The following is a 26,129-nucleotide window of genomic DNA, read 5'->3' as shown; positions in this document are numbered from 1 at the left end:
GAAAACTGGACTCTGGAAACAGTAAAAGACTTTGCCCAAGTAGGGAAACAGGTATTAGAACCCAGGGATCCCATTTCATATGGCTTTGCCTGGCTTTCAGACCCTTCATCTGCTGGCCCTACCCTACCTCTTCTATTGGCCTTGTTTTTCACCACTCCCAGACACCCAGTGGTCTCTCACAGAGCCAGTTAGGCTGGTGTTGCTGCCTCCAAAAATTCATTCCCACTAGCGCTCCATTGCTTGCAATTTTGAGGCCATCCTTATTTATCCCCTTTACTATTTCATTTCTGAAGCACCGATATGAGTATTTAAGTACCCTGCTCAAAAACCTCAGGGGGTCTCCCCTAAGAGAATAACATAGGGACCCCTTAGTTTGGCATAAGAGACCCTTTGTAATCTGGTTTCAGACTACTTCCCTGTTTCTAGACACATCCCTTCTCCATTTTTTGTTATTCATAATCTAGTTCTACAGTACTCAAATTTTGCTCCATTATAACATCCATGTTCTATAACATATGACCAAAATTTGGTGGTCTTTTTCTACTTGGCAGAAAAAAATAAGGCTAATGAGTTAATCTACTAATGGCTAGGCAAGGAGCTTGGGCTTAATCCCTGTTTTCAAAGAGCTCACAATCTAGATGAAGAAAAGATATATACACCAATTACATACAAGGGCAGGAAAGGGTAGAATCAATGCTAAACTGAACAACCAAGAAAAAATGCTGTAAGGTTTCATAAAGGGATAATAGGGGATGAGGCTGGGGCCATCCTTCCTTGAATGCCAGAATGATGATTTAGGACTGACTATATGGGCAAAGAAAGTTCTTGAGCTGATCAGACCTCTAGTTTTGGTTTAAAGTTGATCAGTTGTAATTGATCAGAGTGCTGTTTTAGGGAAATTAACCTTGTGGCTTATGTAGAATGGATTGAAAGGCAAATCTGGAGATAGGAGGTCAGTTAGAAGGCTATGTACTGCAGTATTTTTATGGGGCTTACTTTTATCTCCCTTCCAAAATTGTAAGGCCATTGAAATGGGGAACACTTCTCTTGCACTTCGAATAGAGTTCTTTGCACATAGCAGGAGCTGAGAAAATATTTGTCCATATTATCTTTTTGACATTTATTCATTCCTTTTTCTCTTGGCTTCCATGACTTTACACTTTCCAGGATTTCCTCCTACCTCATTGGCTCCTTCACCAATTCAGCTGTCTCTGCTGGCTTCTCCTCCTCTGCTTGACCTCTAAATATTAAAGTATCCAAGAATTTATTCTGGGCCTTATCTTCCCTCTGAGTACTTTCTCCCTAGGTAATTCATCTGTCCTATGACTGTAAATACCATTCATATGATGATGATTTCCAAATTCATATCTTCATCTCTGATTCATTCCCACCCCGCCCCATGCAAGCTATAGATATATATCAAATTGCCTACTGAAATTTCCCCTTGGATATATAATAGGCATTTCAAATTTAACATGTTCAGAATAGTTTTCCCCATTGATCACCATCTGCCAGTTGCTAAGGCCCCAAACCTATGAATCATTCTTAATTCCTCTGTCTCTCATCTCCTGTATCTAATTCATCAGAAATTCTATTGGCTATATCTCCAAAATATATCTTAAGTTGGTCCACTTCTCTTGATCTACCTTGCTGTCACTTGAATCTAACCACCTTTATCTCTAGTCTGGATTACTTCAATAGCCCCCTAACTGGTCTCTCAACTTCATCTCTCACTCTCCACTATGTTTTCTACCCACAAGCCTGTCATCTTTTAAAAATGTCAATCAGATAACACCGCTTGTGCTTAAAGCCCTTGATCATGGATATACATTACATCCACAGTAAGATCCAAACTCTCATTGTGGCCTGCAAAGCCTTACATGATCCAGCCCTTGACTATCACTCTGACCTTGTCTCCTACCATATTCCTCCTTGACCTCTCTGCTTTAGTCACACTGGCCTTTTTTCTTCTATTCTTCAGACATACCCAGTTCATGCAAAGCTTTGTACTCCTCGAACATGCAAAGGCTATGGCTACTTATTTTTCAACTTCCACTGCTCCCAAATTTCTTATTCCAGTTTTTTACATGGCTGGCTCTTTTTCAAAATTTAGGTCTCAGCTTTATGAGCTTATGGTCACCTTTGTAGAAAAGCCTTCCCTGATCGCCCTATGTAATGTTTCCTCTTCCAGGCACTCTATCACATTACTCCACTTATTTTTTTCATAGTCCTTGTCACTATCTGAAATGATTTTTTCCATTCTTTCTTGTGTATTATCTGCTTACCACATTAGGAGGTAAGCTCAATGACAGCAGGTAACTTGTCTGTCATGTTCACTGTACTTTAGATACAGTACTTAGAATAGTTCCTGACATATAATAGGCAGAATAGTTCCTGACATATAATAGGCATCAATAAATATTTATTGAATACAAGAATATACATTCTCTCATTTGAGTCTCAGTACAAGTCATGTGGGGTAAGCAGGGAAGTGTCATTTCCCCAATTTTACAGATAGGGAAATTGAAAGAGGTAATAATTACTTTTCCAAAATAATTGTTCGTGTGTGGCAGAATCTCATACTTTCCCAAGTGCACCAAGATCCCTCCTATAGCAACATGAGTAACCATAATGAGGATATTCCTTTTTTTTTTTTTATCACTTTTGCATGCAATGTATAAGGTGCTTGCCTTAGTTTCTTATGGCTACCATAACAAATTGTCCCAAAGTAGGTGGCTTAAAATAACAGAAATTAATTTTCTCACAGTTCTGTAGGTCTGAAGTCCAAAATCAATATGTCGGAAAGGCTGTACTTCCTATGGAGGCTCTAGAGGAGAATCCATCTCTTGCCTCTTCCAGCTTCTTGTGGCTGTTGGCATTCCTTGGCTTAGGACTACATTTCTCTCTGCTCTGTCTTGGCATTACCTTCTTCTCTGTGAGTCACAAAACTCCCTCTGATTCTCTCTTATGAGGATGCGAGTGATTGCACTCAGATAATTCAGGAGGAACTCCTTCTCTTGAGATCCTTAATTATATTTTTGCCATATAAGGTAATATTCACAAGTTTCAGGGATTAGGACATGGGCATTTCTTTTGGGGGCTACCATTCAGCCCACTTCAGTGCTCATAACATTTTAGTGCAAAGCTAAATTCTTGGACTTCTATTTCACAGGTCAGTCTTTAGTTGGATCATCATTCATTCATTTAATGAATATTTAGTGAGCACACAATACATGCTTTTACAATACTAGAAGTTGGGTATACATCGATAAACAGTTCTAAGCACTTTATGCTTTGGGTAAGAAAGGATGCCATTAATAATTACATTGGGACAGTGGGCATAAACCAGGACTATACCAGGTAAAGACATGTGATCGTCTTGCTTATGATGCATACTGTTAGGACAACAGAATGAAATAAACCAAGATCCTGCCTGTTAGTATTTTTCCCTTTGCCGTTTTTTTTCCTAAGTCAAACATAGTGTTTATAAAGTTCTTAAATGGATAGATAGCAGCATGACTGCTCTCATTGAACTTCATCAATATGGATACCTCTTATACCTTTGGGTATAGGACTTGTAAGCTGGAAATGGGAGGCCCATTTCAGGGCAAAATTTTCTTTATCAGATGGGCCAGAGACACACCTGAGCCTTTAGTAGAGGAGGATAACTGATGCTTTCAGTTCACTGCATTTCATAATTTTTTTAGAAAAAATAAATTTAGAGAATGGGTAATGTTCATCTGCAAGAAACACTGCTGGCAGGTGATCAAGATTACTAGCAGTTGGGAATTCCCTGGCGCTCCAGTGGTTAGGACTCGGTGCTTTCACTGTGGTGGCCTGGGTTCAATCCCTGGTCGGGGAGCTAAGATCCCACAAGCCTCGAGGCGCGGCCAAAAAAAAAAAAGATTACTAGTAGTGGCAACTTAGATGATACAGTCTTCATGTGCAATTCCTAGTATTCCTTTCTTTCCAAAGTAAAAAAGCATATGTGAATGCAAGTTACTAAGAAAGCTATTATAGGGATAATATTGCATCCACTCTAATTTATTAAATAAGAAAATAATTTGCAAACTTTGGTACTTTATATAATTTTTATTAGTGACAATACTAATTTCAGTACATCTTACAACTAATGTGACCAAAAAGTGTGCTAAAACAATGCAGTTAAAGAATCATTGTTCTTGAAAATGTAAATTATAGAACTGAAAATAGGTACTTCAGTGCCATAAACCAAGTATTTAATCATGTTTTGGAGGGCAGTAAGTACACATGTCCAGAGCATCGATACTTATATACACTTGATAATAATTTGTAAAGTGCTCAGGTTTACTCTTTAAACAATGTTTTCATTGCAGGAGAAATATTCTTATTTCCATTTCACAAATGAGGAAACTGAGATTTGGAGAAGCTAACTGACCTGTGCATGTCTATTTTCTTTAAACTTTTATTCCAGTGGTTTTTCTTTACTTTATGCTTCATCTCTTAATAGAATATATAGTTTTCAGAATTAAAATAATGTATGGTACTTGTTTAATGCCACTAAACCATTTACCTGAGTCTGAATAATATAATCAAATCAGCTGTGATGATTAATTTTTTTACTTTAACTTGCCAAGGCCACAGTGCCCAGATATATGGTTGAACATTCTGGATGTTTCTGTGAAGGTGTTTTTGGATGAGATTAACATTTAAATTGGTGGACTTTGTAAAGCAGATTACTCTCCATAATGTGGGTAGGCCTCACCCAATCAGTTGAAAGTCTCAATAGAACAAAGACTGATCTCCTTGAAACAAGAAATTCTGCCAGTAGATTGCCTTTGGACTCAAACTGCAGCTCTTCCCTGAGTCTCTCCCTCACCCTCTCTCTCTATAATTAGGAAACTATTGTGGTCAGGCTGAGTTGTCTTCTTAAGAGAAGCTGAAATTAATCCCATTCTCTCACTACCTTTGGAAAGTTGATGATTAATTTTAAAAGCTGGTCAAATTTTTAATTGGAAGTATAGGTATGCAAGACATTTAAACACTCAGTTACTAGGGTGTGAGTTTAAAAATCCAGGGGATGGGTTATTTCTGCTGTTGCTCTGAGAACCGGTATATATATTTATATGTACTGGAGTGAAATTATGGTTCTGGATCATCTACTAACCTGTTCGAAAACTTAAGCTAGTTACTTATTTCGTATATAGGAATTATTGAATTTTCCTAGAGATGTGCTATATGAATACATGTTTCTCTCTTTTTTAAAATAAATTTATTTTATTTATTTATTTTTGGCTGTGTTGAGTCTTCGTTGCTGTGCGCGGGCTTTCTCTAGTTGTGGCGAGCGGGGGCTACTCTTTGTTGCGGTGCGCGAGCTTTTCATTGCGGTGGCTTCTCTTGTTGTGGAGCACGGGCTCCAGGCGTGTGGGCTTCAGTAGTTGTGATACGTGGGCTCAGTAGTTGTGGCTTGCAGGCTCTAGAGTGCAGGCACAGTAGTTGTGGCGCACGGCTTAGTTGCTCCGCACCATGTGGGATCTTCCCAGACCAGCGCTTGAACCTGTGTCCCCTGCATCGGCAGGTGGATTCTTAACCACTATGCCACCAGGGAAGCCCCATATGTTTCTCTTTATAAATCTTATTTGAGTTTCTCTGATGAAAGAAGGATCAATAATGATAAGAACCAAGTATGAGGATGATGACAATAATCATAATGATAGTAATAATGTTTCAAAGCTTTGCAGCACTGTTTTTCTGAGAAGTCCAAAGCACTTTCCCATTTCAGATCATGATATCTTTGAGGGGGGATGGTAGAGGGTAGGTAGTAGTATCACAATTCTACAGATGATGTGACTGAAGTACTCCGAGATCTATATTTAGGGTTTTGCCCTTGAAGTTGCACAAAACGGTCTAGAAACCAGGAGACCCAGTTCCCTGCCCGAGTACTTTCCCTTTCCTTCTTTTAAATTTGGTTGCCTCCTATGGTCCCTGAACTGGGAATTAAAATACAGAAGAGTGTTCATTTTTACCCACCAAACTATAAATTCATTATATGTGATTGCTCTGGTTTACATAAAAATTGCCCAAATTGTAGTAGCCATTCTATCAATAATTTTGGTAGGATGATTTGTGTGCTTCTAAAGATGATTGAAATATTGAGACTTCCCTGGTGGTCCAGTGGTTAAGACTCCGTGCTTCCCCTGTAGGGGGCGCGGGTTCAATCCCTGGTTGGGGAAATAAGATCCCGCATGCCACTAGGCGTGGCCAAAACAAAAAAATTATTGAAATATTAATGACTTACTAAAAATAATATATTCGCATTGGTTGAATAATGATTTGCTTTATAGAGAGAAAATAGTAAGCCAATTCTAAAAGGGAAAGAAAGGACTTCCCTAGGGGTCCAGTGGCTAAGACTCTGTGCTCCCAGTGCTGGGGGCCCAGGTTCGATCCCTGGTCAGGAGACTAGTCCCACATGCCGCGACTAAAAGGTCCCGCAGGCTGCAATGTAGATCCTGCGTGCCACAACTAAGACCCAGCACAGCCAAATATATAAATATAAATAAATACATAAATGAACATTAAAAAATAGAAAAAATAAAAGGGAAAGAAATTTGAAGATGGTGTGGTAGACCTATACATAACAAAATGAATTTTGGTTGCTATTGCACCAAATACTTACCTTTCCTTGGCCATAAATACACTGTTCTCTGGTTGACAGTTACAATCTATTGTGGCTGATTAGATAAAGGGTGGAGAGAGAAAACATTTGTGAATCACCAAGGAACTCAAAACTGAAAGCAAAGATATCATGGTGAACGAGCACTGATCCACAGTTACCCAGTACTGTCTCAGGGACTTTAATCTTTGTCCCAGAGCACTGCACATCTCCATTTCACATTCCCACCGCTGAGCTCAGAACCTGTCCATGACTCCTCGCCTCCCTTAGAAGAGAGAGTCTCTATCAGAGTACACAAATCAACAAAATGTCTTGGTTTTGGGTGAAGAATGATAAACCAGAACAAAGGATTGTTCTTTACTTTTAGTTAATTCACTGTATCTTTTTTTTTCTCTCTCAAGCATCATTTATACTAGAACTTCATATTTTGTTTTAGAAAAGTTCTTGTTATCTTCTGGACAGAACATTTTAAAAGTTTTGTCTCCTTTCTGCATTCTTTCACTATGGTTGCAAGCCAGAGATAAAATTCAGCTGGATTTGGGAAACAATTGCTAAGAAAGAGACTTAGATAAGTATATACTATGTAGTCAAACGTAAATTCACTCATACCTTTCTGATTACAGCTCACCTTTCCACATCTCACTAGAGCCAAAGGACAAACACACATATACTAACAGACAACCAAATCAAAACCAGAGGGGGGAAAAAAGGACCAGAGTCATTTCAAGGTCCAAAGTTATGATTTCTGAAAACCTGGAGAACCAAGAATTGGGAAAAGACATAGAGTATTATTTATTTTTAATTATAGGAAAATAGGAAAAGATATAATTTTGACAGTCCCTGGCAAATTTAAGAGAGAGACAAGGAAGATCATTATCTATGAACATGATCTATGTTTCCTCAGAGAAAACAGATTGTAGGATAATATTAGAAGTCAAAGGGTAAACATTCTTTCTTGGATTCAAGAGTCAATGGCGACAACCGTGAATGACTATCTATTCCTTTGCCATCATTACCATCTATAGACCAAAAGCAGCTCATGAGAAACAAAGCCAGCATTAGTTTCTGCTCCATCTCTATGTTCTTCCTAGGTCAGTGGCTGGCACACTGTGGTCATTCAAGAAACGTTTGCTGAATTGTTAGTTTGGTAGCAGTAATGTGGACCTCTCCCCAGTAAGGTCATGGGCCAATTTAAAGTAATAATCATCAACAAACACTAAGGGCTTACTCTGTTGCAAAGTATGTTCTAAATGTTTTAAGTGTGCACCCAACTTTAGGAGGTGGTTGATACTATTCTCTCTTTCACAGACAAGGAAGCTGAAGCATACAGAAATGAATATGTGGCAGAACTGGGATTTGAGACTAGGCTGTATGGGTTCTAGAGCCTAAACTATACCATCCCCTAATTCTGCCTCTGGTCGGGACTTCCCTGGTGGTCCAGTGGTTAAGAATCCGACTTCCAATGCAGGGCACTCGGGTTCAATCCCTGGCTGGAGAACTAAGATCCCACATGCCACAGGGTAACTAAGCCCGTGCGCCACAACTAGAGAGAAGCCTGCACGCTGCAATGAAGAGCCCAAGCGCTGCAATGAAAGATTCCGCAACGAATATCCTGCATTCCACAACTAAGACCCAACACAGCCAAATAAATAAATAAATATTAAAAAAAAAATACTGCCTCAGGTCAATGAGGAAAGAGCCCCGGGGTAACTCCATGGTAAATTAAACCAGAGCTGGATACCTTCCTGACCTAAGAACCAAGAAGAGGAAGTGTGCCACTAGGCTGGGGAATTACTCTAGATATCAGGAGTTGGCTGATACTAAGCCCTGGGAATGAGGAAGGACCTCTGCTAGCTTATATAGTGGGACAAATACCCTCACTCATACCAACAGCTTGGTTAGTGTATAGGGGAGCAGTGGATTTCAGAAGATCTTGACTCCTTGTCTGAGCACCTTTGTATTGTGCAGAAATTGCAAAATGAAATCTCTCTCTCTCAAATTGCAAAATCACAAAATGAGAGAGAGAGATATCAAAAGCCAAGGACAAAAACTGGCCCAGGTCAAACTGGAGGGGCAGATGGATCCAGAAGGCCAAGATTCAGAAGTTGATGAATCCAATCCACTACATGCTGTGATGGCAGCATGTTGAATTCAGGGAGTTTTAAAGCTTCCCCTTAACTCCACCCCTCAAATTCTGCTCCCCAAAAGCCTTGTCCCTTTTGATCAGAGGAACAATATAAATACTAACAAGTAACATTGAACATGTTTAAAAAAAATAATCTCTCTCTAACCAATCCTTTATGATAGGAAAATCTAGAAGGGGAGGTGATATATGAAATTTAGCTTGACTTGGAGTTTTTAATTTTATGCAGCATAACAATCTTTCCAAGGGAGACAATTAGGAAGAAATGGCCCTGTGGAAACAAGAATAGTGCATGATTTTTGTTCCTCATTGGCTGAAGAGGACTGCCATCACCCTTGATCCAATTGCTGCATGTAGATGCACAGGATCTACAGGTAGATGCACAGATAAACTGCTGATAGGTACCAGGTGAAAAAGAAGGGCAGCACTTCATCCAAAAAAGAGCCCAGTATCAATTCATGTACAATTTTCCCCGGGGCTTACATGTCTAAGGCTTCAAGGAAGGAAGGGGACAAAAGAAGTGAATGGCACCTAGGAGTCACTCTAGGTGAGTGGCACCCTCAAGTAGGCTGTGGTACAAATCTCATGAGCCTGGGCATCAATCAACCTGTGTTAGAACAGGAGGCTATACTTTCTAAATTTGAATTTTCCTTTTTGTAGTTTCTTTAGTGAACTTCCTTTTGAAATCCAGTGTGTCTTAATAAAACTCACTTTGAAAACAAAATTGTCAAATGCACTAACAACAAGGGAAATTACCTGCTATGTGTCAGACATTGTGCTAAGCTGCTATGGATATAATAATGAAGAAGGCAGAAATGGTCTCTGTCTTCACGTATCTAAAAGCCTTTTGGTGAAGAAAGACACTAAAAAATTCAAATGTGATATGTTATAAAAGAGGAAGTACAAATTGCTATGGGTATTAGTGAAGGGAACAATTATGCATAAGCAGAAGAGAAATTCTCAGAGGAAAGAAATCAGAGGAAAAGCCAAGATAAAAACCAAGAACTCTCATGAATGGGTGGGAATAGATGGAGATCCATAAAGCCAAGGAGATTTTATTTGCTTAACTTCAAGTAGGTTAAAGATTTCAATTAGATAAGGACCCTCTTCTTCTTTCTGGACCTTTGTCCAGAGAGTGGGGTTATTCTGAAAGATTTGGTCTGAATTCAGGCTCTTTAATTTTTTTAATAGATTTATTAAAACTGGGAGATCAGGCTATTGTCCTGAAGAGCTTATAGCCTGTTTGGAGAGACAATGTACAAACACAGAAGAAATAAAAGAAGGCTGTTAGGAGACTGTAAATGAATAAAGCCTTATAGAAGGCAGAGGAAGAAGTTGCTATGGGCAGGAATGATAAGGGATGACATCATGATAAAGATGTCCTATTTCAGAACTTCCTGGTGAGTTATGACACTCCAAGACAAGGTTTAGGGTATAAGACTGGGGACTAAAGTCAGACCAGGATTTATCAACCTTGACACTATTGACATTTTGGGTCAGATAATTCTTTGTTGTAGGAGGCTGTCCTGTGCATTATAGGATGTTTAGCAGCATCCCTGGCCTGTGCCCACTAGATCCAGCAGCAAAATTCCCCCCAGCTATGACAACCAAGAATGTCTTGTGGCATTATCAAATGTCCCCTGGGAGGCAAAAAATCACCCAGTTGAAAACCACTGCATTAGACCCTGCCACCATGTTGAGCCTGGCTGATGGCAAAGGGAGGTTCGGCAATATAGGGGAGATTCACTATCTAAAAATGGGCCGATCTACAGTTATGATGAGATAAAAAGTGGGCACCCAAATTGTACATTCTGGTATCTAGAAGGGAGGTCTTGGACTCCAGAATGCCAGATAAAAGCTTCCCTTTCAGAATGAGACATATGGGGTGAGTTGTCCTTGAGACTCAATGTCCAATGATCAGGACTAGATAGCTATTTCTGGGCCAATTGAACGGGGAAGATAATTCCATACTAAGTCTCACTCAAAGGGAAGATAAAAATCTACTCAAACAAGTATCTGTGAGGGATCTAAGACACAGTTATGTCAATACATAGGAGATGAGCCAGTCAAGCCGTGAAGAGTGGGGTAGGTAGAAACAGATATAAAACTTCACTTCCTTTAGCTTTGGGCTTATCCATGGGTATTAGGAAGATGGACTAGATAACTCTTATGTTCCTTCCAACTCCAGAGTTACATGTAAGAGGTAAGAGAAAACATTTTAATAGTATTACATACTACTTCTGAAGTGTGTACTATATGCCAGGTACTTTATTACATTATCTCACTTAATCCTTATGACAATTCTGTGAGGTAAGTATTACTATTGTCATTGTAAATTCAAACACAAATTTGTCTGATCTCCAAAACCTTGATCCTTCCAATTACCATGCTGTATTCCAAGTGTCATAGGAGAGGAAATGACGTGAAGGAAATTTCAGTTTCAGTAAGGGGTAAAGGTGGAGGAAATGAGTAGACTCTGCCTGAAAGAGGGATTGTGTAAGGACAAGTCTTTACTCAGACATACAAAGCTTCTTAGCAAATATTTCATAAAATTTGTAAAGTACTATTGTATTTAATTGTGAGATTATGTTTAAGGGAGGCACTGATGAAGGCTGGGTATCCGAAATATGAATAAAATTTAATCTGTATTCTTAAAGAACTCTCAATCTAATATAGCAGACGCAACTAACAATTCTACAGATTAATAATATTTGATGTACACAATATGCTATGAAGCTGGACAGCTAACAAGTGACATTTCTCAGACTCTTTTTCAGTTAGGATTCCAGATGTGATTCTGTTCGATGCATCTTGTGAGAAATGAATACAGAACTGAGCCATGTGAGGAGAGAGGAAAAATACATCGGGTCTAATTTGCTTGTACAGATTTGGCAGAGGCGATGTGTATGATTCTGGAGCTAGCAATTTCCTAAAACAGCAGCAGCAGCAGCGGCGAAGGTAATACAGTTCTGTGGTGATAATCAATGGCAACTGTCTCCTACAGCAATGATAGTGGGAACATTTCTAACCACAGTAGAAACAGAGCGCTTGTGAGGGCTGGAAGTTGTTCCAAGGAGCTGGACCTAGAGCTTGCCCCTCCAGTCCTTTCAGTGATTTTGTAAGCACTCAATTCCTTGTTTAGACCTCTTTTTGCCTGTACTAGACTGGATTCTGTATTATGCAACTGAACACTGACTGATGCAGTAATAAGAAAAGTTGTAAACAATTGAATTTCAAGAAAATGGGAATGTGAAGAGAGTTATATGAACTGGATGTATCTGAAGGCAGTGAGGATCTGGTTACTATTAGTGGACACTGTTAGTCCATGACACATAATGGAGAAACAGCTATTTAAAGTATCATCTACAGGGACTACCCTGGCGGTCTGGTGGTTTAGACTCCAAGCTTCCATTGCAGGGGGTGCAGGTTCGATCCTGGTCGAGGAACTAAGACCCCACATGCTGCACAGTGCAGCCAAAAAAAAAAAAAATTCAACTATGGATTGCTAAGTTACTAAAATGTAAGTCAGAGACCATCTCTGCCATCGCATGGAGAGTCTCTCTGGGAATAAAGACAACAGAGGAAGGCAGAGCCAAGAGATGGCAAGGGATGGATTCTTATTGACATGATTTGAGTCCCTGGATTCAGGTCTATCCATAGACTTTTCAGTTACATGAGAAAATATATTCCATTTTTGCTTAAAAAAAGTTATCATCTTGGGTCATCTGGAATGAAGCGCCTATTAAAGGCAAGGCTTTGGTGGACCATCTGGCTGCTGCGTTAGACCATTATGGAAGATTCAAGGAATACAAGGGCAGGGACAGTGTAGGCTGCTTCTAACTGTGCTAGAAAAGTTAAAGAAAATTATAGGTTCAAGATTTCAAATTTTTAGCTCAGGGCATGTTTAGAAAACCAGGGGTTTTCTATGATTGTCCTAAAAACATCCCTTATCTCTTATATAGATACAGGTCTAACACACCAAAAATTAGAAGCAGAATGTTTTTCAGTAAAATGCTGCATTATGACAGAGGTAGAATTAACAACCTCACTTGATCTCTGATGTGGAAGTTAGGGTACTGACTAGAAAAGTGTAGTATTCCAAAAATGGTGTCCTGTGTTGCCAAACTCCGCTGAGTGTCCCTTGCCTGAAGAGGCAGCTCCCTTCTTCCCCTGATGAGGCTGGTCTTACCTTTCTTGAAACCCAATAGAGACCTTATGGTAACCAGTCTCCTCCTACAATGAACAGGCTGACCTTGTAACCTATAGGATATTGCAGAAATGATGGTGTGTGACTTCTGAGACTAGGTCATAAGAGATATTGCATTTTCCTCTTTGTTCTCTCTTAGATATGGGGAAAGCTAGATGCTATGTCGTGAGGACACTCACGCAGCACTATAGAGAAGTCCACATGGTGAGGAACTGAGGTTTCCTGCCAACAACCAGCATTAACTTGCCAGGTAGTGAGTGAGCCATCTTGAGAGAAGATCCTTCAGATAACTGGGGCCTCATCTGACATCTTGACACCAACCTCATGAGAGAACTTGAGACAGAACCATCTGGCTATGCCATTTCCAGTTTCCTAACCTAGAGAAACTGTGTGAAATGCTTGTAATTTTCAGTTGCTAAATTTTAGGAAATTTGTTTACAGTAATAGATAATGTAGACCTCATCTTGCACAGGGATATCAATTCTCCTTCTTTTCTACCCTGTGTCTTCTCACTAACTCCAAACCTATAAACGGAGTCAGAACCTAGCATGCTCTAGGGGACCAATTACAAAGTAAATCTAGGAAGAGAAAGATTACATTCAAGAAGAATGGCAAGATTTTGCTAAGTTGCATTAGCAAAAAGCTGGGGAATATGTGTAGGAATAGATTATAAGGGTTCAGGACCAAGGAAAGAAGAATTTATTGATCTGAGAACACTTACCAGAGATTTTGGAGTCAAAGTACTAGTTTGGGTATCTAGGAGTGGTTCTAGTTATGCTTAGTTGGTTAATTGAAAACTAGACTCGACTGGTGACTGAAACTAAATAAAGTTGGGTTGCCATAAATTTCTTGTTATAATGTTGAAGACAAGCTCCAAAGTTTTGAGAAGAAAGCAACGTTGAAGAGGGTTGTTATTTGTATGAGATCACAGCCCCTGTATCCCCAAAAGAGCTTAGAGCACACATTCTCTTCACCGGAAGTGTCAAGAAATACTTTGTTGAGAACAGCATTAGCATCCCTGAACATTACTGTAATGGCTGTCCTCTAGGGATAAATGTTCCATGTGTTGCCATTGAAATGCCATTGAGGGACTTCCCTCATGGTCCAGTTGGTAAGACTCCGTGCTCCCAATGCAGGGGGCCTGGGTTCGATCCCTAGTTGGGGAACTAGATCCCACATGCATGCCGCAACTAAGAGCCCGCATGCCACAACTAAGATACCACATGCCACATCTAAGACCCGGTGCAGCCAAGATAAATAAATAAATAAATATTAAAAAAAAAAAAAGGAGAAATGCCATTTGGGCTTTCTATTTTCAATGATGGTAAGAGATCCTGAGATAGCAGAGGTGAGGTAGCAGAACATAACCACCGTAAACACAGTGGGCACACTTACAATACAAAGTAGTAACAGAGTGGTAACTGAAAGCATCAATCTACAGAGATCTTTGGTGATGGTTAACTGATCATAGAATTTCTGGTACCAAAATAGATGAGTAGCTCCCTAAGGACTTAAATATTTGTGTAACTGAAAAACTCTAGGCTGGGAAAATAGAGGCCTGACTAGAGACACCATAAGAGTAACAGCCCTCACCCATCTCCTAGTCCTGGGAAATTCACAGACCCAGAGGCCTCTGAATACAGAGTATGCTAGGTACCCTCTGAGAAAGGACTTTGTCATAACATCAAAAGTATGATGTGTAGGGCTTCCCTGGTGGTGCAGTGGTTGAGAGTCTGCCTGCCGATGCAGGGGACACGGGTTCGTGCCCCGGTCCGGGAGGTTCCCACATGCCGCGGAGCGGCTGGGCCCGTGAACCATGGCCGCTGAGCCTGTGCGTCCGGAGCCTGTGCTCCACAACAGGAGAGGCCACAACAGTGAGAGGCCCGCGCACCGCAAAAAAAAAAAAAAAAAAAAGTATGATGTGTAGATCTTTCTCCTACTCTTCCCCCAAAGGGATATACAGCTATTTGCTAGAGTAAAATTGTGCACGAGGGTTGAGGGAAGGAGAGAACCATCTTACCTTTAAGGGATTATTGAACAATTAATCCCTGGTGATCCAGAATACTATGCACACAGGACTCACTGGTTTTACTGTATATCCCCATCATCCAGTGGCGGCTGGCCTTTAGAACTCTTCAGTGGTCTTTGGAAGACTCAGTTCCAGCACCAAAAGGGAGGGGGACACTTTGCAAAGTTAGGTTGCTGTCCTATAGCAGAGATTAGCAAATTACAGTCGGAGGGCCAAACCGGGCCCACACCCTGTTTTTGTACAGCCTTTAAGAATAGCTTTTATACTTTTTAAGTGTTGTAAACAAAATCAAAGAATATGTGACAGATCCCATAAGTGGCCCTTAAAGCTAAAGCCTGGAATATTTACTATCTGGCCTTTCACAGGAAAAAGTTTGCCAACTCTTGTCCCACAGCATTATGTATTGTGAAGTAGCAACCAACAGAGTGCTATTTCTCCCTTGTCTACAGTACGCGAGCTGGGGAGCCCAGGAGTGAGATAGACAACTCCCACTATTATTACTTGCTAATTCACTCACAAAATGTCTTGTTTTCTATTCCCACGACTTTGAGCTTTGCCCATTTAAAGGCCCAAGGAAGGAACGTTCTCCCGAGAAAACCCAATCATGGTTCCACTTAATTGGAAGTTTATACTACTAATTAATTATTTTGGGCTCTTTTTGACATTGAAATAATGGGGGGGGGGGGAAAAAGAGATTACAGCATAGGCTGGGATGATTTATTCTTGCTATAAAGGGGAAATATGATCACTACAACATAATGGGAGCAAGGATGAGAATGTCTCAAACCCAGGGGATGCTTTGGGTCGCTTTCTAGTATTGCCATATACAGTGGTAAAAGTCAATAGGAGACTACAGCAATCCAATTCAAACAGAACCACCAAGGACTCATTCCTCAGGAATGAAGATCACATCATATGAAAATTTCAACCAGCTATGGATGCTGGCAAAATGAATATGGAATAGATGATGATGGAAGGATGTTGTAAACAGAACCTCAAGACCAGTTGTAGAAATGAGAACGTAGTAGTAATCCACCTCCTTTGTTCTGTTTTATATATATCTATTTATGTTAATCATTCCCACTGACTCTCTCTCCTAGTTTATATAAAGTACATTTCTTGTTTAATTGTATTGTACTAATGTTAATTTATTAATTTTTATAATTGTACAATGGTTATTATATAAGATGTTAACATTATAGGAAGCTAAGTGAAAGGCATTTGTACCATTTTTGCAACTTTTCGGTAAGCCTAAATTTATTTCAAAATAAAAAGCTAAATAAAGCAAATTATCACGAAAACATATAGAATATATAACTTAGAAATACATATAATAAAGTGATGAAATTTCAGGTGCAACCTGGCAAAAATAAGACACACTTACATAATGTTTGATTTCTTTATTTTTTTAATACATTAAGTGGCATTAAACATTTCTTCTAAACTACACCAGTCATACCAGGAATTTTTCGCTATTATTTTTTTAGTTATTGCTGCCCTACAATTTTCTGTTACCTCTTCTTTGGAATTATGAGAGAGATACTGAAATCTCTGTATTTATCTTGCATGTTTCTTAAATCACCTCTCCGGACGCGCAGGCTCAGCGGCCATGGCTCATGGGCCCAGCCGCTCTGCGGCATGTGGGATCTTCCCAGACCGGGGCACGAACCCGTGTCCCCTGCATCGGCAGGCGGACTCTCAACCACTGCGCCACCAGGGAAGCCCTTATATCTTTGTTCTTTTGAAATAATTCTTCAGCTTATTCTTTCATTTTGCTATTCATCAGAGTCTATTTACTGTTTAGACTGTCTTTTAATTTTTCAACCATCTTTAAAACTAGCTCTTTTTCATGAAAGTTAGATGCAATACTCTCTCATATTCTTCTGGGGATACTCCATATAAATATTAAATTTAAAAAAATATATGAGAGGGACTTCCCTGGTGGTCCAGTGGCTAAGACTCCGTGCTCCCAATGCAGGGGGCCCGGGTTCGATCCCTCGTCAAGGAACTAGATCCCACATGCCGCAACTAAGAGTTTGCATGCCGCAACTAAGAATTTGCATGCCACAACTAAGAGTTCGCATGCCACAACTAAAGATCCCGCATGCCACAACGAAGATATCGCACTTGACAATGAAGATCCCGTGTGCTGCAACTAAGACCCGGCACAGACAAATAAATAAATATTAAAAAAAAATACATGAGAACAATGCTTGATACCACACCTAGTATGCACTAGATAAATATTAACAATTATTGTTTCCAAGATCCTCTGTTTATTCTAATAACTACTTGCTTGGGTGTTAGTTCTTTTGTTTGTTGACTGGTGTCACCCTTTCATGGTATTGGTCTTCCTTGGGTATTTGGTTGTTCTTGATTTTGTTCTCACCTTGGTATTCCTTGTTCTCTGTGCCTGAGGTAGTTTCAGTTTATCACAGTTTGCTCTGATGATTGTGAGGAAGGGATAAAATGTAATCTTGGACGGCGCATACCAGTGGCTGATAATTCTGTTTGTGAAATGAGGTTTCCTTTCCTGGATGTAGCCACCTGAAGTACTGCCTGACTTATCTGCCCCAAGTTTCCAGAGTCACTGTGACAGTCTAGTGTAAAATATCATTTCAGGATAAGCTTAGCTTTGAAAAGTGAATGGACTGAGAAGCCAACCCAACCAGAGGTTTCAAATTCCATTCCCCAGTTACCCTTTATGGTTGTTCTAGGACATTGTGCCTTTCCCCCAGCCCACCCCCCAACTCCTTGTATCATTTACCTCTGACATTGAAGTCTTTGACTCTTGCTCTGCCATTCTGATCCCATCTGCCCTCTGACTTTCAGGGAATCCCCCAAGTTCCAAATCTGTTTATAATCCTAGGCCATGGTTTTTTTTTTTGTTTTTTTTTTTAATAACTCTGTGTCCTGGTCACCTGGTAAACTCAGATTCATGCTTTTCATGTTTCAAGACTCAAACTGTTTTTGACTCTTTGAATCATACTTCTTTAACCATATTTCTTTTCTGAACTTAAGAGCTCCTTGTATACACTTTTGTTGTTATTTACAAATGTCTATGTCCTTTCCCATGACTCTCTGAATAAATTAACAATTGAAAGATACTCTCTCCAAAGGTCTATTAGTAACCCTAGTGTGTCCACAAGATTATTTTCCTTAGATAGTATTGCTGAGAGGTAACTTACACTTTGCAGGTTTTTTTAAATAATGAAAAATCTTATATCACTAATTTGGAGTTTATGGTACCGTGGAGCACGAATGAAAAACAGTTTAACTTGTCCTAGCTATGAAAAAAATGATTAGAATGAAAAATCCTAGGAAGAACAATTAGGATGGAGATGGCTTTTTCTATCCTAGAGAACAGATTTTTAACACTTTAGAATCACTTCTAGACTAGTTTATGCTAACCCTATAATTATTCCTATATATTCATTGGGAGAAGAGTAGTAGATGGAAACCCTGTGGGCTCTGTAATCAGGCAGATGTGATTTGGAATCTCAGGTTTGCTACTTATTACCTTTGTGAAACTAGATAAGCAACTTGAACACTCTGAGCCTGTAGAAGGCAGCCTTCTAAAATGGCTCAAGGTGATCTTTCCCTCCTGGTATTCATGCCTTTGTGTAATATTCTCTCCTCTTGAATATGGGCTGGATCTAGTAACTTGCATTTTAAAAATTTTATTTATTTATTTATTTTTAATAATCAACAGAAATTTATTTCTCACAGTTCTGGAGGCTGGGAAGTCCAAGATCAAGGTGCCAGCAGATTCGGTGGCTGGTGAAAGCCTGCATCCTGGTTCACTAGTGACTTGCTTTAATGAACAGAACACAAGAAAAGTGATGGAATAACACTTCCAAAATAGGTTATAAAAGTCTGTGACTGCTGCGTTACTGGCACTCTCTCATTTGCTCACTTCGATGATGCCAGCTAGCATGTTGTAAGCAGCACTATAGAGAGGTCCACGTGTCATGGAGCTGAGGGCAGCCTCCCACTCAGTCCAGCAGCCTGTGAAAAACTGAATCTTGGCAACAGGAGTGAGCTTGGAAGTGGCTCCTTCCCCAGTGGAGCCTTGAAATGACTGTAGCCCTGGCCAATACCTTCATTGCAGCCGTGGGAGACACTGAAGCAGAGTCTGGAGCTAAACTGCGCCTGGATTCCTGACCTACAGAAACTGTGAGGAAATACATGTTTTTTACAGCCAATAAATTGTTATTCAACAGATAATACTGATGTCATACCTCACAGAGATATAATTAAAAAATGAATTAAAAACACCTGGCATCGTGTGTATGTGTGTGTGTGTATATACACACACACACAAAATGCCAGATGTAAGGATCTCTACCAGGCAATGTTTTGTTATAGCATTGTTGGTTATAGCATTAGTATAATGGTTTTTAATAATGCTATAGTTTTACAATGACTTTTGATACATATCTTATTTGACTCTCAGAGCAGGGATATAAGTAAAACTGTGGTGTAATAAGAAATGTATGTGGTCTTAGTCCTGGGTTTCTGGCACAGAGCCATCCAAAGAAAACTCGGAGTTTCCTTAGTGATAGGAGCGCCTTTTGTCTTTCAGTAGGAGTCTCTTTTGAGCACTCTTGAGTTTATGCTAATGAGGTGACTTAGGGTGGGGCTCCTAGATAACCACGGGATGGGGCTGGTCACCAGAAAGACTAAGTGATTGGAGGGTTGGAACTTTCACACCCACCCACTGATATCTGGGAAGGGTAAGGTCGGGGAGGGCTACAGATTAAGCTCTATAGAAACTCTTGAACCACAGGAGTTGAGCTTCTGGGTTGGTGAGCACGTGGGCATGTGGGGAGAGTGGCCTGCTAGGGGGAGAGCGTGCGAGGGTGAGCTTGGAAACTCCGCACTCCCTCCTCTATATACCTTACTTACCCTATGCATCTCTTCCATTTGGCTGTTCCTGAGTTATAGACTTTTATAACAAGCCAGTAAATTTGAGTAAATGTTTCTCTGAGTTCTGTCAGCCACTCTAGTAAACTGAACAGGAAGAGGGGGTCATGGGAACCTCCAATTTAACCTGTACCTGCTATTGGTGTCTGAAGGAGGGTTGGTGGGGACTCTTGTTGGACTGAGCCCTTAACCTGTAGGATCTGACACTATCTCCAGGTAAACAGTGTCAGAATTGAATTAAATTGTAGGACTCCTCAGTCAGTGTCTGCTGAGAATTGGAAAACTGCTTGGTGGTGTTGTAAAAAACACATATTAGAAAAACAGAGACTAAAATATTATTCCTCTTTTACAGAGGAAGAAACTGAGCTTCAAGAGAATTTAAGTGACTTGTCTAAGGTTCTACAACTAGAACGTGTCAGAGCTGAGATTCAAACCTAGCCTTTCCCCATCATTACCATCTCGACATCTAACACTTAACGAACAACTCTTAGGTGTCAGACATTATTCTAGGTCCTGAAAATACAGAGGTAGATAAGAAAGTCAAGGTCTCTGCCCCCATGGAGTTTACATTCCGCTTTATGCAATTGGAAATGAAAATTAAAATGTTTCATTATTTAAATCTTTCCTATGTTTATTTTGGAGTAGTGTGTTTTCAATATTTTATGACTTGGAAATGCAACGTTTCCTTTATCATCAACTTTGTCCTGATTTGAGTAAATTTCACTAGCAGTGATGTAATACAAAGCAGAGGCATGGTTGTGTGTTTCAGTATTTGATTGGCTAAGTACTAGATAAATCCTCCATACCTACACCAAACAATTCTTCACTGATTTTCATAAGTTTGTGTCTTGAACTTCAGGGCTTTGTTTCATAAGCTCTATTCATTTCTCATGTTTTGGCCTAAAGTTTAGTTGATGAAAGTCTGCTTTTTTCCTTGAATACAAAATTAAGCAAAAATAGAATAGGTACAGTTTATTGGTGTTGCACAATTTAAGGAGTGACGGACTTATCTGATGTTTGCAGGAACACTGAGACTATCCTAATTGGTAGTCAATATATTGTGAAATCATTAAGACTCAGAACTTCAAGCCCATAACAGACTATAGCTCTTTATTGTATCTGACTGGACACTGAAGCCTTGAGAGTAGCTTGTTTTCTAGAACAAGTACACAGTTTGACTGTCAGAAAGAAAACTGTTTCCAAAGCCTTCCTGAAAAGGGATGTCATATTGGCTTAGTTCCTGATGACAGCTGTCTGGTTGATTCATGGTGCTTTGATCGACCATATGTATATTTAAAAGCTGGGAGGGCTACGTGAAAAGTGAGTTGCTGTTAAAGTGGATGCATTCTAGAGCGATTCTCACTGCTGCCTCTTGAAATAGGTGCTTCGTTGAGAAAGAAAATGGTGTATGAATGTTTCTGAGTGTATCTGGGAGCCTTTTAAAGACTCCAGAAGTACTTGATGATTGACAGTACAATGTACCATGACTTTTTACTTTACTTTTCATTTATACATGTAGAATAGTAAAAATAACATTTTGCATTTTAAAACCCCTCTCTAAACCCAAAGTACTTCGTGTTAGGCACTTAATTCTTCCATAGCTGTAACACGGTTATATAACCTACCTCAGAATTAACTGCCTAAGACCCACAAAGTGCTCTAGAAATGGATATCCAGAGTGACTTTTAAAATATTGTTTTAGTAGCATGGAGAAAAGCCCTGGACTAAAATCTTACTCTGTCATCCCAGGCCAACCCCAATGCTGTACCATTCAGACCAGAGTTCTCTTTACATTATTTTGGGAAGAGAGGTAGGGGCTACTTTATATGAAGTCTTGAAATCATTAAAAATTAAGTTAACAAATAGTTCCAACAGTGAAATCCTAAGGATGAGTGAGTCTCTTTTGCTTCTCTACCCTCTAAGAATTCTGGGATCCTCTTCCTTGAGGGACAGGGGAAGGATAGGAAAGAGTTACGACACCAACAAGGACATGATTTAGCAGCCAACTTGAAGAGTTACTAGATAAGGCTTGGAGACTCAACATTCATCCCTTCATTCAATAAAAACATAATGAAAGCCAAATCTGGGTATTTTTATACATCATAAGTCTTTGATTAATGCACTATATTTCCTTATAAGAAAAAATAATCAAAAGATAATCACCATTATATTTTACATGCCCTCAAATTTAGATAGTTGTCAAGTTTGTGCCACAAAACAGTGCCATAAGGAGTATAGCATGGTGCTTTATGGGATAAAAAGAGGCCCAATATATGTTCCCTCCTTTTAAGAGTGGAGATGGAGACTCTTTCAATTAACATGTACATTTTCCAAAGTGGGGTCTCTAAGGTTCTGGGTCTTCTCAGAAGTATATGAAGGTCCCAGTGTCATCCAAACTCTGAGCTCTTCAAAAGAAAGGGTGGATATCATGTACTAATGGATTTAAAATACCCCAGGTATAGTCCTCAATGCCCTCACACATTTACAAATACCCCTTGGAGATGGTATCCTAATCCCCACCCCCTTCTCCCCTGTGAGGACCACAATGCCTTCCCATTGTACTTGAAATAAAATCCAAACTCCTTATATTGGCCTCTAATACTCTAAATAATTTGGTTTCTTCCTACCTCTTTGACAATTTTTACCACACGCACAGTGACATGTGTGCATTACTCCAGATGTTTAATCTTCCTATTCCTCAAACACACCAAGCTCTTTCTGTATACGGGTGTTTGCACTTGCCTTCTCTCCATCTGGAGTATTCTTTCCCCAATCTTCAACTGACTGGCTCCCTCTTATCACTCAGGTTTTGGCTGAAATGTCACTTTCTCAAAGAGACTATCTCAGATTAACTCAGTTAACATTCTCCTTCATTAACCTATTTACTTAATAGTGCTCAATAGTTTGTCTTTCCCACTAGAATGTAAATTCTTGAGAGTAATGACACCTTTACTCCCTTTTCTTAGTGTTGCTGTGGATTCAGTCTAACTTTGATATTTCTTTCAGCATGTCTGTGGACTTTTAGGAAGGTAAGAGTCAAATGTAGGCATTTAGATCATCACCTTACACCTGAAGTCCCAGCTTGTTTGGGGAAGGGTTTATTTTGCTCAAAGGTATTTGTCAAGAAAGCCTTGTGAACTGCGATGTAACAGATTTTGCCTTGTCAACACATAACTCTTCTGAGAAGTTAAAACACTCTTGTAGGGAACTTGTTTACAATTTTGACAGAAAACAGCTTTGAAGATAGAGGACCACTCAAATTATTTCTGGCTGATCATTTCCCCTACAAAGCATATGACTTATTAAACATAAAAAATTTTTAAAAATCCCATCACATTTATCAGGGTCTTTGACAAGTTAAAGGAAAAATGAATAGATTTGTTTTCAAGGTTAATTTCTAATTTGAATTACACACCCGATTCATAACTAGGCCAGCCTAAACTAATACGTAAAATCCATTTATTACCAAGTTGTCCCACGAAGAGAAATGGCATTTTTGATAATATCTAATAATGTCAATACATGTGCTGATTTAGTTTCTGGTCTATAAAATATTACCAGTGGCAGAGTTTTGAGTGATAGCACTATGGTAGATGGCAGAATAACCAGAGATCAGACTATTTCAGTTTGGGCTGGGACTCATCATTGCAGCTAAGTTTACCAGTAAATTCTAGTTTTATATTGCTTTCCCTTTAGACCACTATATTAGTTAAGATGATTTTGTCTATGGTAATAGAAAATCCAATGTAAAGGGTCTTAAACAATAGTTTTATTGGCCTGGGCAACAAAAAAATTAAAGGCAGGAATGTGATCAAGTTTGGTTCAGTCAGGGCTCTGGTTTAATTTCTAATTTTTTGGTTGTGCCCGCCCCTATGTATTGGCTTTATCCCCATGCTGGTAGCTAAAGAGTTGCAGCAATTCCAGGCCTCCCAAGTACACAGGATATTTATCTCTTCATTAAGAGTGAGGAAGCAACTTTTGTCAAAGCCCCTGTAATACTGCTCTTGCTTTTCACTTGCCTGTATTGGGTCACATGCTATTCCTGGGCCAGTTACTGTGGCCAGAGCAATACTATGCCTTAACAGGCTTACAGCCAGGTTCCTTGAACAATTTTTGTAAGGGCAATGGCATTACACTCACTGGTGCTTTTCAAACAGTGGATCAGGACCTAAGAATGGGTCATACAATTAATCTTTGAGTTTTCATCATTAAAAAAATTAAATATATTTGGGATTACATTGCACATACAAAGGATTAGTACTGTTCTATGAAACTCTGGTGCTCACACATGCCCACACCTAGATTATATTGTAAAACCTGTTTGCTTTGTGAATTGGGGTCAAAAAACTATCTTAGACAAAACAAGTCCACTCCTGAAGCTGGAGACAGATCAGCTTTTACTTAAGTATATGGATTATGTAGGGGAAAACTGGATACCTGAAAGAAAATCAGGGTACAACTTGGGAGAGGAAAATAGATGCTGGGGATTAGTCAATAATTTCCACTGTAACCTGCCTGACGCTTGAGTTATGCCTTCAACTATACTAGGTTCCAACACAGTCATAAACAAACATATTTTAGTTTTTCCAATGTACATTTCCCTTCCAAAAAAGCACTTCATTCCTTTCATCCAGTAAGTATCCACGATGGGGCAATTTATAAATTTTATCATTTGGTTGTTGGAAAACATTATGGTACAAGACTAATGTAAAAAGCTTGACTTATGGGAATTCCCTGGCGGTCCTGTGGTTAGGACTCTGTGCTTCCATCACAGGGGGCACAGGTTCGATCCCTGGTTGGGGAACTAAGATCCTGCAAGCCACGAGGCACAGCCAAAAAAAAAAAAAAAAAAGCTTGTCTTAACCATGTCCTACTGTCTAGCACAAGGAACTATAGTCAAGATCCTGTGATAAACCATAATAGAAAAGAATTTGGAAAAGAATGTATATATATGTATAACTGAGTCATTTTGCTATACAGCAAAAATTGATACAACATTGTAAATCAACTATATTTCAATAAAGAAAAAAAAAAAAGGCTTGGCTTCCAAGGGAAAAATCCACATATTTCAAAAAACTGAGCACATCTTATCATCACCCTAATCTTTATTTAGGTTAAAATTTTTAACTTATTTGACAAGAACGTTAGAGCTCATTCTAGTTCAACCCCTTTCATTTGGTAAGCGAAGAAACTAAGGCCAAGAAAGAAGGATGAACTTATCTAAGGCAATTAATTAGTTGAAGAACACAAGTCTCTTGATAGCTGCTTCAGAAGTCTTTCCATTGTAACTAATTAACAGTGCAGTTATTACCAACTTTAACAAATGAAAGTAAATAACTTGCATAAGCTCCAGAGGCACCTAGATTTACATAGCTGTTGGATTCTTTCAAGAGTTGTAGGTGAATTATATTTTGGAGAGTAAAATTGCATTTTTAAGGAAACAGGGGGCTTATTAATAAATGCTGCTTTGGGCAGTCAAAAAGATATTTGTGACTGTGATACATGTTCACAGCAGTATTATTCACAGTAGCCAAAGACAGATATAACCCAAGTGTCCATTGATGGATGACTGGATAAACAAAACGTGTATACACACACACACACACACACGAAAACTATTCAGCCTTAGAAAGAGGAAATTCTGGCACATGCTACAACATAGATGAACCTATTTATAGCTGTGTGAAATAAGCCAGACTGAAAAGGATAAATACTGTATGATTCCACTATGAGGTCCCTAGAGTAGCCAAATTCAGAGACAGAAAATGCAAATAATGAGTGCCAGGGACTAGGGGAGGAGAATGGGGGGGTTAATGTTTAATGGGGACAGTTTCAGTATGGGAAGATGAAAAAGTTCTGGGGACGGATGATGGTGATGGTCCTTAATGCCATTGTATACTTAAAAGTGGTTAAAATGGTAAATTTTGTGTAATGTATATTTTCCTACAATTAAAAACAAAAAAGAAAACCTTGTACAGAGTAAAAAAAAAAAAAAATGCTGCTTCTGAAGTCTTTGAAAGACAAAGAATAGTTACTGCCTTATCTGTTTAAGTTGAAGCCAAGAATTTTAAAGCTAATTTTCATAATGTTATAGTATGAATTATATTTCACCTTAATACCTTACCTTTTAAGTTAGGGAATTCAATTCACTGAGCACTTACAGTATTACTAG

The 26,129-nt window shown here is 39.2% G+C and overlaps 1 protein-coding gene across 1 annotated transcript in view; it reads right to left on the bottom strand.

Annotated features, from left to right (window-relative positions):
• Positions 1 to 3,189: 3,189 nt before the first annotated feature.
• ZBED5 (zinc finger BED-type containing 5) overlaps positions 3,190 to 26,129 on the bottom strand; it is a 32,469-nt gene continuing 9,529 nt past the window's right edge. The window contains exon 3 of the transcript XR_010946144.1: positions 3,190 to 15,209. The gene's annotated coding sequence lies outside the window, so the exon portion shown is untranslated. The remainder of the gene's footprint in view (positions 15,210 to 26,129) is intronic.

The sequence above is a fragment of the Pseudorca crassidens genome, chromosome 9 (genome assembly GCF_039906515.1).
Source record: "Pseudorca crassidens isolate mPseCra1 chromosome 9, mPseCra1.hap1, whole genome shotgun sequence".
Taxonomy (NCBI): domain Eukaryota; kingdom Metazoa; phylum Chordata; class Mammalia; order Artiodactyla; family Delphinidae; genus Pseudorca; species Pseudorca crassidens.
This window is presented reverse-complemented; position numbering and strand designations above follow the sequence as displayed.